This window comes from Myotis nattereri (assembly GCF_964212035.1).
Source record: "Myotis nattereri genome assembly, chromosome: 3".
NCBI classification, from domain to species: Eukaryota; Metazoa; Chordata; class Mammalia; order Chiroptera; family Vespertilionidae; genus Myotis; species Myotis nattereri.
In genome coordinates, this window is record NC_138077.1 from 170,645,972 (window position 1) to 170,657,874 (window position 11,903).

Consider the following 11,903-nt stretch of genomic DNA (forward strand, 5'->3'; position numbering starts at 1 on the left):
TGGTGCTCTACAGGTTGTAAAGTATTTCCATATACATTTTCTCATTTATTCATCATGTTTGATCAGAGAAAAATTAGTTTATCTGCATTGAGAGATTATTTGTTTACTCTTGGGATTTAATTATAGATGGCCTGTTTCCAAAAAAGGCTTCGGGTGCTTTATCTCATAGTTGAAAAGTTTGAAGGTTGGAGAATTCTCAATTAAAGGGCTAGTAATGGGATGTTGGGACTAATTCAAGCATTTTGACTTCAGAGCCCATGTTTTTCCTCACTATACTTTGCAGTTTTCTGTTACAACATTACAATGAATCAAAATATATGGGTTTTGTTTCAAAGCAGAAAAATTGGAATGGAACTGAATAGATTCCAGAAACAAATTTAAACTATTATAAGAATTTAGAATAGTTATTTTCCTGGTTTTGTGTGTTCATAACTTGTAAAACTATTTTGAATTATTTTGGGTAGTGGGAAGTATATAAACAAATAAAAAAGGAATGAGTAAATGGAAGTAAATGAATGAACATTCCAAACCTGAAACAATATAATAATCAGTGGGAGAATACTTTGATATATTTTGTTGGAATAATCAATCATAATATAACATTGAAAATTAACTCAGTCACCCCTATTTCATTCAGTATTGCAAAACATTTCCAGGAAAGTTGAACTATTAGCTTGGTTCATTGTTGTTTCCCAAGAAATATTTTTTAATTGAATGAGCATCTAAAACTATAATTTGAGGCCTAGAGGGTTCATAGATGAATTCTACCAAACATTTAAGGAAGAAACGGTATCAATTCTCTACAATCTTTTTTAGATGTTAGAAGCAGAGGGAATACCTTCTAATTTATTCTATGAGGCCAGCATTACCTTAATTCCAAAACCTAGACAAAGACATTATAAGAAAATAAAACTACAAATAAATATTTCTCATGAACATAGATGCAAAAATTGTCAAATATTAGCAAATAAAATTCAATGAAGTAGCCGTGGCCAGGTAGCTCAGTTGTTTTAGTGTGTTGCTTATGTCTGGTATTTGTTTATGAGCTACTGGATTTTAGATTTCTTTCTATTTTTAAGCTATACTTTAAAAACTAAACTTGCATGATAAAAATCTTCTTACTCCTACATATCAACAGAAGCTAGCCAAAGAGAAAATGCTATCCACTCTGACTAAGCGGAAATAATTGCCTTGAATGTTTGCTGCCATGAGTCAGTGGGGATCAGGAGAGTTGGCTCGTGGGCCTGAAACAGCACATATTTCTTATTTCCTCAGTTGTGTACCAGCAAAACTCTGCCTGCTGGTGATTTCAATCCCAGGGATTGTTTTGAAATAAAGTTTTGAAATAATAGTTTAAAATAGAATGTGAAGATAGAGGAGACATCCTGTTAAATGTTTCAGGTTTTGGAAATCTTACTTACTTAGATTTCTTTCTTGGATGGTTAGATTAAGTGTTTTAAAGATGTCAGTATTTTTTCCACAAATGATTTTGAAGGTTTTACAACATTTTAACTAAAATCTCAAGTGTACTTTTCAAAAACTTACCCTAATAATTCTAGAAATTATTTTGGAAAAGAAAGAGAAGAATAATAAGCAGTTATTGAAAAAGTTGATTATTTAGTGGAAAATTACCCATTAACATTTAAAGTGAAATAATTAAAATGGTATAGATATAAAGTCAATTAAGTAGATTTTATATTTAAAAAGCTCAGAAGCTGACACTGTATGTAAAAAAACTTAATATATAAAGAAGAGTATTAAAGTAAAGGGTGTTCCGGAAATTGATCATTCTGAGAAAAACTAAGATTCTTACCTCATGCTACATAGTAAAATAAAGTTATATTAAGTTTAACTATTTCAAGAACCATAGGAATATTTTCATGTATAGCTGCTTGATCTCTGAGAAAAAAATAGAACATAGGTAGAACTTAAAAATAATGGAAGAATAAAAAATGCAACTTGAATGATTTGATATGATGTTTATATTATAAGTCAAAAGCAATCATAATTATAATTACAAAAATAATAAACTGGGGAACTCAATTTTCAAAAACATGACAGGTAAAAAAAATCAGTGTCAATAGTTAATAGAGAGTTCAGAGATGTTAACGAGAAAATGCATGTGCTCCCAATTAAAAGATGGGCCAAGAACATCAACAGTCCGTTCACACACTTATATACTTGCACACAAAGAAAAGAAAAATGCTTAGCAACATATAAAAATACTTAATGTTATGACTTATGGCCGAGATGGCTAACAGACCACCACATTTTATGTTCCTTCTTCAGAGCAGCCTTTTAATTAGGAAGTACATTTCTCAGGCACCCTTTTCTCTAGCGAGGCCATATGACTGGTCTCTGTAAGTGAAAAGTGATGTGTGTCCCTTTTAGAGAGAGGCTTTTAAGAGTAGGGTTGTGCCTTTTTCACATTTTCTATTCCTTTTCCACCTTCTGGATGCAATTAAGTATGATGTCCTAGCAGATGTTTAAGACTTAGCTGCAATTATCTGGCATTTTCAGCTCTTATAAAGTAAGGTGGTCTCTTTTCTACTATCAAGAGTCATAAAATAGGGAATTCTCTAAACACAGAAAGTTTAGAAGGTGGGTATAAAAATAATAAATGTTGCTACAAGAGAGTGTTAAGACTATACTCAGAAAAGCAAGGAAGAGGAAAACTTGGGATAATGGAAACTGCCAATCCATATCAGATAGAATTAGATTTGCTGCATGTAACAGTAATTTAAACAAGATATATGAAAGAAACTCAGAGGCAGGCAATGTAGAACTGATATGATGTCTACACATTATCATTTTGAACTTAGGCACTTATCTTTCTAGAAGTTCCATAGTCCTAGCATTTTGCTCCCACACTAAAGGTTACATAATGATTTAAGATGGATAGTGGAAAGCTGGCTGTCATGGCATAGGTTTGAGGAAGGAGAAAATGCAGAGAGCAAATAGCCTGCTGAGTCAGTTTCCTTTAAAAGCTTTATGAGGAGTCCTATACTTTACTTCTGGTTCCATCTCATTGGCCAGAACTGGCTATGGTCACACCAAACTATGAGGAAGGCTGGGAAATGTTTTTTATACCAGACTAGAGGCCTGGTGCATGAAATTTGTGCACAGGTAGGGTTCCTAGGCCTGGCTGGCGATCAGGGTTGATCAGGGCCTTCTGGCTGCCGGCTAGGGCCTTCCTTCCCCAACTGCCGGCTGCTGGCCAAGGCCTTCCTTTGTTCCACGCTGCCCCCTGGTGGTCAGCACATGTCATAGTGAGCGATAGAACTGTCGATCTCCAGGTTGAACTCCTGCAGGGACACCTTGCATATTAGTCTTTTATATATATAGATGGCAATATTCCCAGTTAAAACTTGGAGTTTTCTTTCAAAGGGAAATGATGAAGATGGTAGGAAACTGGCAGATCTCTCATAGGAGCCAGGCTACAGAGTAGTGAAGGGAAAGGCTTCTTGATTATATGATAGAAATGCAGAACAACTTGAGAATCTGATAAGGACTTTTTTCTTTAACAAGAAAAAAATGCAATTACAAACTCCAGGAGAAGCAAAAGCTGTATAATAAAATCATGTTGAAATATGAAACAAATAAAATGGTGTAAGAAAATAGAGTTCATTAAATATTTTTAATAAAGTATATTCTCTTTTAAGTGGCTGGGTAAGGGGGGGTGGGGGTCAGTAATCCCAGTATACTTTGTGAATCAATGTGAGAAAAATATTTACACAGGCAAAATATTAAATGGTTTCTATTAGTTTTTAATGTTTAGAGTCAGCCTTCACACAAGATATGGGTCAACTGTAGCTGAGAACAGAATAAATGTTAACATTACAATATACATGTGACAAAAGTGAGTCAGGATACCGATTAACGTGGATGGAAAGAGAAGTAAAATTTTAAATATTATTTAAGGTTTTAAAGACAATCAATAAAATAACCAAAAATAATACATTGGTAGAAGGGGACAGACAAAAACATTGTGTGTTCCTAGAACTTGAGTCTTTAAGGGTAATGATTGTAATGAAGTTTACATTTTCCCATAAGCATAATGTTCTAATTGCGAGTTAAATACCAAATAAATTCAATGGACAATGTCAGGGAAGCACAGACAGGCTCTAATAAATCTCTATATTGATTCAAAAGAGTTTATGAATCAATAATGGTAGTTATTTTTCCGTGGTTCTAATGTAATGAATATTATTAATAATTATAACTTGAACTTATATATGCTTTTTAGAAGAAACATGAATTAGACATTTTTATCTATTAGTTGGCTTGCTGTCTTAGAATTTTGAATATATTTCAGTAACTTTGGATGGTTCACTTCTATTCAGGAGTTGTTTCCAGAAAGATTAAGATAATGATTTCTTTTTCTCTATATATGTTTACCAATAGCAAGAGATTTCAAAGTAGTTTTGCCAACCTTACAGCAACTCCCAGTTTGAGATGACTATTTTCAGTAAGAAGCTTTGCAGTCTCTAAATATTTGGGGACCCCAATGTGGACTTTGTGAGGTCTGGAGCCCAGAATTCCCCGAAGGCAGGTCCTATAATTTGCCTTCTCTTTATTTGTTTCTTTTCCCAGGCCCACTGTGATGAACAGAAAAAACAGAATTGAAAAGCAAAATAAGCCATTAAAACATAGTGTTGGGACCATAGCTGATGTGGCTCCATTGGTTGAGCATTGTCCCCTGCAGCAAGAGGTCACCGGTTCAATTCTTGGTCAGGGCACAAGTCCCAGTTCAGGTCTCAATCCCCAGGAAGGGTTATGCAGGAGGCAGCTGATCAATGTTTCTCTCTCTCTCTCTCTCTCTCTCTCTCTCTCTCTCTCTCTGCCTCCCTCCCTCTCTCTCTCAAATCAATAAGAACATATTTTAAAAAAAGATAGCGTTGGGATCTGGTGGAAAAGTAAAACACTGACTTGGATGACAGAATTCCTTCTTTTGGGAGATACAGATAGGTGGGGGAGGTTGTTACTCTCAGGTGCTGATAAGACTCCAGATATTTTATACATCCTCTGATAGAGAAGTCCTTGTACTTTCCCGAACCAGTGCCTGCAGGGTCTCCACTCAGAGCTGCTAAAAAAAACAGGGATATATAAACTAATAGAGAATCCATAATTTCCCTGTATTGCAAATTTTACTTACCTGGAAGCTACATATCCAACTGTTAATGATTTCAAGGTAGTATGATATAGGGTAACTTTTTTCTTATTTGCATTTTCTAATTTCTCTACAATAAATATGTAAGACCTATGTAAATAAAGAAGAGGGAAAAGGCTGAATATAAAAAGTACAAATTGTATTTCCTTCTTTTCTTGATCTTATTTTCTTAACCTTGTTGTCATCCTTTTGATATCTCTGCTAAAAGACAAGTTATAAACCTGCTGAGCTACAAATCAAGATTCTACAAGTTTTGTGCTACCTACTAGGTTGGCTATTCACAAATCTGAAATGTTATTCTTCTTTCTCACGCCGAAAGGAATAACCAACGTAAATGGTTCGTCAAAGAGGTGTTTATAAGTGAGCGATTTCATCTACTTGATGGAGTCACCAAAAAACTTGTATGATGATTCTCTTAACAGGAAACATGTTTAAGGAACCTGTGCTATATTTTTAAAAAGCAATATACAAGTTATATGAATAATAAATCTACATAACCAAAGAAATATATCATGTGTAAAAATTTTCTTTTTAAGATAATGCATGTAAAAGCACCACAGAATATCCAGTTAGCCGATGGTCAATCAATGTTAGTTGAATTTCAATGTATAGTCTCACTTTCATAGATAATTCACAGCCGGGGGGTGGGGCAATTTGCCAAAATGGTGTATTCAACAGACCCCTAGATGAATGAAAAACTAGAAATGAGTTAAATATTGAAAACTAGAAATATGTTGAGTAAACAAATTTAATTACAAATATGAACCAATCTATGTGTGTATATACACATTAAGGCTAATCAATAATTTACAAGAGATAAAAATAGTTTAATATTAAATGGATTTTTATGTCTCTTGCCAGCTGTGAAAGCATCTACATGTACACTAATAATTTAAAAGTATATCATCAAAAGAACATTTATTGAAGCCATTCTAAAGAAAGTGCACTAAAAGATTGCTGAGTCTGCCCTGCTATTGAGTAATTGTAACTGCTAGATAAGTAGGGATACTTGAAAAACATCAAAAATTGGCCTTTGCTTTCTAGCCTTCAAGAGATTTTCAGAATTCCCAGAATTTCCCATCATATGGCTTAGATCTTCACAAAGTTCTGGAATAACCACTGGATTTTTTTTTTTTTTTTTTACTAGATTTCAGTATTTTAAAAAATTCCATTATAAAGGGTTTAGTTATGAGATCTGGGCTACCACACGTTCTCAGTAAATTAGTTCTGAATGTGGTGGCCTGTAGCAAAGACTTAGACAATATTTTGCTCACAAATGCATCATACTTTACATATGTTTATCCTAAAAATTCAGAAAATATGATGATTTCCACTCAAAAGCAAATAATGGACATTTCCATGTTTTGTGAGCAAAACTGAGTTAACCTGTTATTTTTTTTTTTTAATTATGAACCAAAAAAAAAATGTAAATACATTTTGTTAGTAACTGGTTGAAAGATTATCTCAAGTTGGAAATGGTTTTTCTACAAACATTTACATTAACTTGTCAACAAAAAATGCCATAATTTAGAAAAAGCCAATCATTAACATCTCATTTTTATAACATTATAATAAGTGAATATATTTAATTTTTAAAAATTTACTATTATTTCAAATATGTTTCCATAGATGCAATTAAATCCACCTGGTCTAAAGTGTCATATAAGGCCGCTGTTTCCTGTGGGGCTCAGTGGTACAATCTCCGTGATCAGCTGAGCTGGGTGCTCCAGGAATGTCTCTTGTGTGGGTTATGTGAGCCCTCCTGTTCTTGATTCTTAATTACTATCGGTCTGTCCATGTATGGGGTTGACCTTAGGCAGACTGACTATGAGTATTGATTCAGACCACAGTGTATCAGAGCTGCTCTGTGAGGAATTTGCCCTGTCAGGGTCTGATACCTGCCAAGATCTCCCTTGGGATGTGCTGACTGTGGAGCTAATTGCCTGGTGCTCTGATGTGTATTGGTTCTGGGGGCTCTTGGGAGGGACTCTGCTGCTGATCAATGTCAGATGCTGCCTGTAATAGCCCTGGACTACGTGTCTGGAGCTACCAGGTGATCCACAGTTTGTGTCTTCCTCTGCTGAACCTGGATGAGCATGGGAAGGCACAGGCTGTGTACCAGGATCAGCTTCTACTAGCACTGAGCTGGAGGTTAGGTCAGCAAAGCCTCAAAGCACCTCCAACTACTGGCTGCCTACTAGGCTCAGTCACTAGAAGAGCCTCTGGCAGTGTACAAGTTGTGTGGCATAGGTTCTCAATGAGCCCCTCAGTATGGGCAAGTGTTGTTCATCAGATTGACATAGACTCAAACTTGCTGACTGTGATGGGTCTGAGGCCACTCAGCAAAATTCTAGGGTCCACCAAGGCCAGCTATCACCTGCCTGGGCCTATGGACCTCTGTGGTGAGGTCTGGTCTCAGGGAAATCATTAGGATAGGGCCAGTAGGGTTCATCAGACTAAAACAGACCAAGATTTGGCCACATGGAGGGAGGGTTCTGTGCAGGAATGGTGGCACTGGTGAGGGTGCAAGGGGAAAAAAAATGGCCGTACCATTCAGCCTTTCCCTGTGTTCCTCCGGCACTCATTCAGTTTGCTTGAACTTTCTCGAGAGCTCCTCAGTCAAGTCTGCACCGTAGGCCTGGGCTGGAGACTGGACTGACCTCAGCACAGGGAGTGATGCTGGCAGGGTGGGACCTTCAGGAGTCAGCAGGGAGGAGTCAGTGTCACTCTCCAGGCTGATACTGCAAGGAGGTGGAAGAGGGCCCAGCCCAGAAAAGGTGGAGCGGAGGGGCTGCAGGGGATACCAATGGCCCTCCCTGACAGCCACACACTCAGCATCTCCCTGTGGGATCCAAGCGCCACTCCATCCTTTAAATTCATACCACATGGTGTTTGAGGACTCTCTAGTTTTTCCTCCTGGAACACCAGCTCCTTTGGACTCAAGTACCACGTTTTCTAGGTATGTGCATCCCGCCCAAAACCTGACACAGTATTTGGTGCGTAGATTGTGGTAAGGGAAGACTCAGAAGAGTGGTACTAAACTAATTCCTTTAAAACTTTTGTAAAATGTATTTAGAAATTCCTTGTAAAATGTACTTAATTTCATAACGTAAGTATTTTCATTAGACACGTGGACATATTAATTACTTCATCTTCTATTTTTATTTCTCCTTTTTTTAAGCATATTGAGGTTTATATTTGTTCTTTTCATATTATTTGCTATGTCAAAAATTATTTGTGATACTTTTATGCAATCAATCTTTAAAAAAAGTATTCTGTTGTTTATTCCACAAATATTTGTTGAGGATTTACATTGTACCCTATGTCAGAGGCTGATAGCAGTGAACAAAACAAACAAAAAAAAGAGAGATGTTCTAGATATCTAGGCAAAGAGAGACTTTAAATAAAATGTCATTCAATTAATAAATAATTATGAATTGTGCTTAGAGAGTTTTAACTGAGAGTAAAAAAAGAGATTCTCTTATATGTTCCCCTGGTTTGGAATTCTGGAGTCAATCTTACTAGCTTAGAAAATTCAATTTTTCTAAAAAGCTGCTGTACAGATTGGCTTTCTTTAATAAAAGCATAATAGTATTCCAGGAGGTAACAGACACCCATTATCCACATAGTTTTTTTAATCTTTTCTATATTAATTCTTCTATTTATAACCATTCAATATGTAAAATGCAGCTGCCTGTGTATTCCTCCTGCTTGTAAATGACACAACAAAGTTTTAGCTTAATTAAAACACTATAAATAGGGTGGAAAATTCCAGCTCCTTTCCCTTTTCTTCTGCCATCAATAGGATTAGAATATTTCTCCATCCAACTTCATCTTCAGATGCTTATCATAGCACCAGCTAATGAGAGGTATCAGCAAGTCAGGGGAGGGAGAAAAAGGCTTATTTTCCAATTATGAATGTACGGATTTATTAACATTGACTCAGGTTGTCAGGGACGTTCATTGAAATGATAGTGGCATGTGGATCTCTGCCATCTTTCATCAATCTTGCATGGGGCTGCTATTGAAGAAACTGTAGAAAGGGGAGCTGAAGAGCAGTAAAATATTCATGGCCTAAGTCAAAATTATATAAGCTTGCTGAAGAACCCTAATTCTTTTCAATCATCATTGGCAAATCTCAAAATATATTATAATAATGAGTTATTCTACAATTTTTAAGCTAGACACTAAGAATTCTGAAGCAGAGAAGAAACTAATGTTACTACTTTCCTAAAGTCATGAAAAAGTTAATGATAGTGTTGGTTAAATCATCAAGTTACAATACTTTAAATATTAACTTTTACTATTATTCCTCAATATTTATAAATCTACCCAATATTTTATAAGACTACACTTCCTCAGTGATGCACCACCAAAAAATATCATCAATTGTTAAAATAAATGATTATGTTACCTTAATTAATGATATATTATTGTTCAAGTAACCATCTTAAACTTTTTCCCTTAACACAAATTTGCTTTGGATTTAGGAGAATATACAACTATTTGTCATACATCAGTGACTTAGATACCACCCTTAGAAATTTTGTCCATTTCCAGGCATCAACTGTACTATTTTTTTCATATTTTGTCTAAATTTACTATTTTTATTATAATTAAACCAACTTAAGTAATAACATGATTAAAATTAAGGGATTTGTGTGGTAATTGTGTTTTTTTCAAAGAAGCATTTAAATAAAACCCAGAGTCTAGAGTCCATAATGTTACCATCTGGGGTGGTAGTTCAAGGAACTCTTGTTGGTTTTAAACTACTAAAAACTGAGATTCTCTCTCACTGTTTATTACAAAACAACTTAGCCTATCAAGAGAGAAAAGGTATATAACTTTTATATTAATAGTTATGTATTACCCCTCATATTCTGTATTCAGATTTTCCTAAAATTCTTTATTAATTGTAAAACTGTAAATGCACAGGGTAAAAATCTTACTAGAAGCCTCATCAAAAGTAGGTTTCAGCAGCTGCATGGAGCTGGGGAACAAGAGTTTGAAGTTCAAGCTCTGCCAAGTTTGAAGGGTTTGGTAAGTATCTCAGACTTTCACTAAAACTTTAGAAAAGCCACACCTTATAAGTAAGCTCCACTCTAGAATTACATGCAAAATGGAAGTAAATCCACTATAATAAAACCTAAAACAATTCCCCATTTAAGATTAATGTGATCTTAACTACCTGCCAGTACAGACTTAACTTCAGAGGAAATATACAAAAACACGGAATCTCTGTAAGTTATCATTGACAATATTCAGGATAAGATAAAAAACTTACTAGACATTTAGAAAAGCAGAAAAATATAAACTATTCATCAAAGAGAAAACAGTCAAAAGAAGTAAACCCATAGGTAGCCTGTATGTTAGCATTGAGACAGGGATTTAGAAACATCTATTATAAATATATTACAGAATTAAAAAGAAAATATGATCAAATGGGTAAGTAGATAGGGAATCCTGGGAGAGAAATGGGAATGATAAAAGAACCAACTTAACATTTTGGAGCTGAAAAATACAATGTCAGTAAGAAAAATTTTTTGGATGTATGTTTAAAAGATTGAACACTGAAGAAGGACCAATCAATTTTAAGAAGAGTAAATGGAAATTATCCAAACTGAAGAACAGAGAAAAAATAATTGGAAAATTTAGCCAAACTACAGTGATATATAGAATAAACAAGCTGACTGACATATGTGTAATTGGAATACTAGAAAAAAGGAGAGAGTGCAGGGTAGAATTTTTCTTTTTAAAACATAAGATTAAAAACATTGTTTAATTTAGTGAAATAAAGTCAACCACAAATCCAAGTAGCTCAGATAATCCCTAAAATCATAGTCCAACTGCTAAGACCCAAAGATAAAAAAATTAAAAATCAGAGAAAAATATATATTTCATCAGAATGATATCTGATTTTTCATCAGAAAATAATGTAACTAAAACTCAATAGCATGCAATCTTTAAAGTGTTGAAATGAAAAACTATCAATTTAGCATTCAATGTCCAGTAGAAATATCCTTTAACAATAAAGTAAAAGAAACATTTTCAGATAAAAGAATGCTGAGATGATTTATTTTCTGCAGATATTCACTATAAGTATTGTTAAAGAAAGTTCTTGAGTCTTAAAGGAAATGATACCAGGTGGAAATTTGGATCTATAGGAAGAACTTTGGAGAACCACAAATGATTAACATGTGGATACATACAGATTACTGTTTTTATCTTCTCTTAACTTCTTTAAAGACATTTAAATTTTTAAAGCAAAAATAGTAAGTGTAATGTGGAAGTTTATAACATCTAAAAGTAAAATATGTAATAACTAGAGGCCTGGTGCACGAAATTCATGCACTTGGGGAGAGGGGGATCCCTCAGCCCAGCCTGCTCACTCTTGCAGTCTAGGAGCCCTCAGGGGATGCCCAACTGATGGCAGTCAGACATTTTTAGTGCTGCGTGGAGGCGGAGAGTTTCCCTCGACCACTGCTGTGCTCGCCAGCCATGAGCCCGGCTCAGGGCTTCTGGCTGAACAGCATTCCCCCTGTGGGAGCACACTGACCACCAGGGGGCAGCTCCTGCATTGAGCATCTGCCCCCTGCTGGTCAGTGTGCATCATAGTGACCAGTCGTTCCACCATTCAGTCAATTTGTATATTAGCCTTTTATTATATAGGATAATTGCAATAAAGGGGAGAGGTGAGTGAAAACCACTCCTTTTCCTCCATCCATGAGAGGGC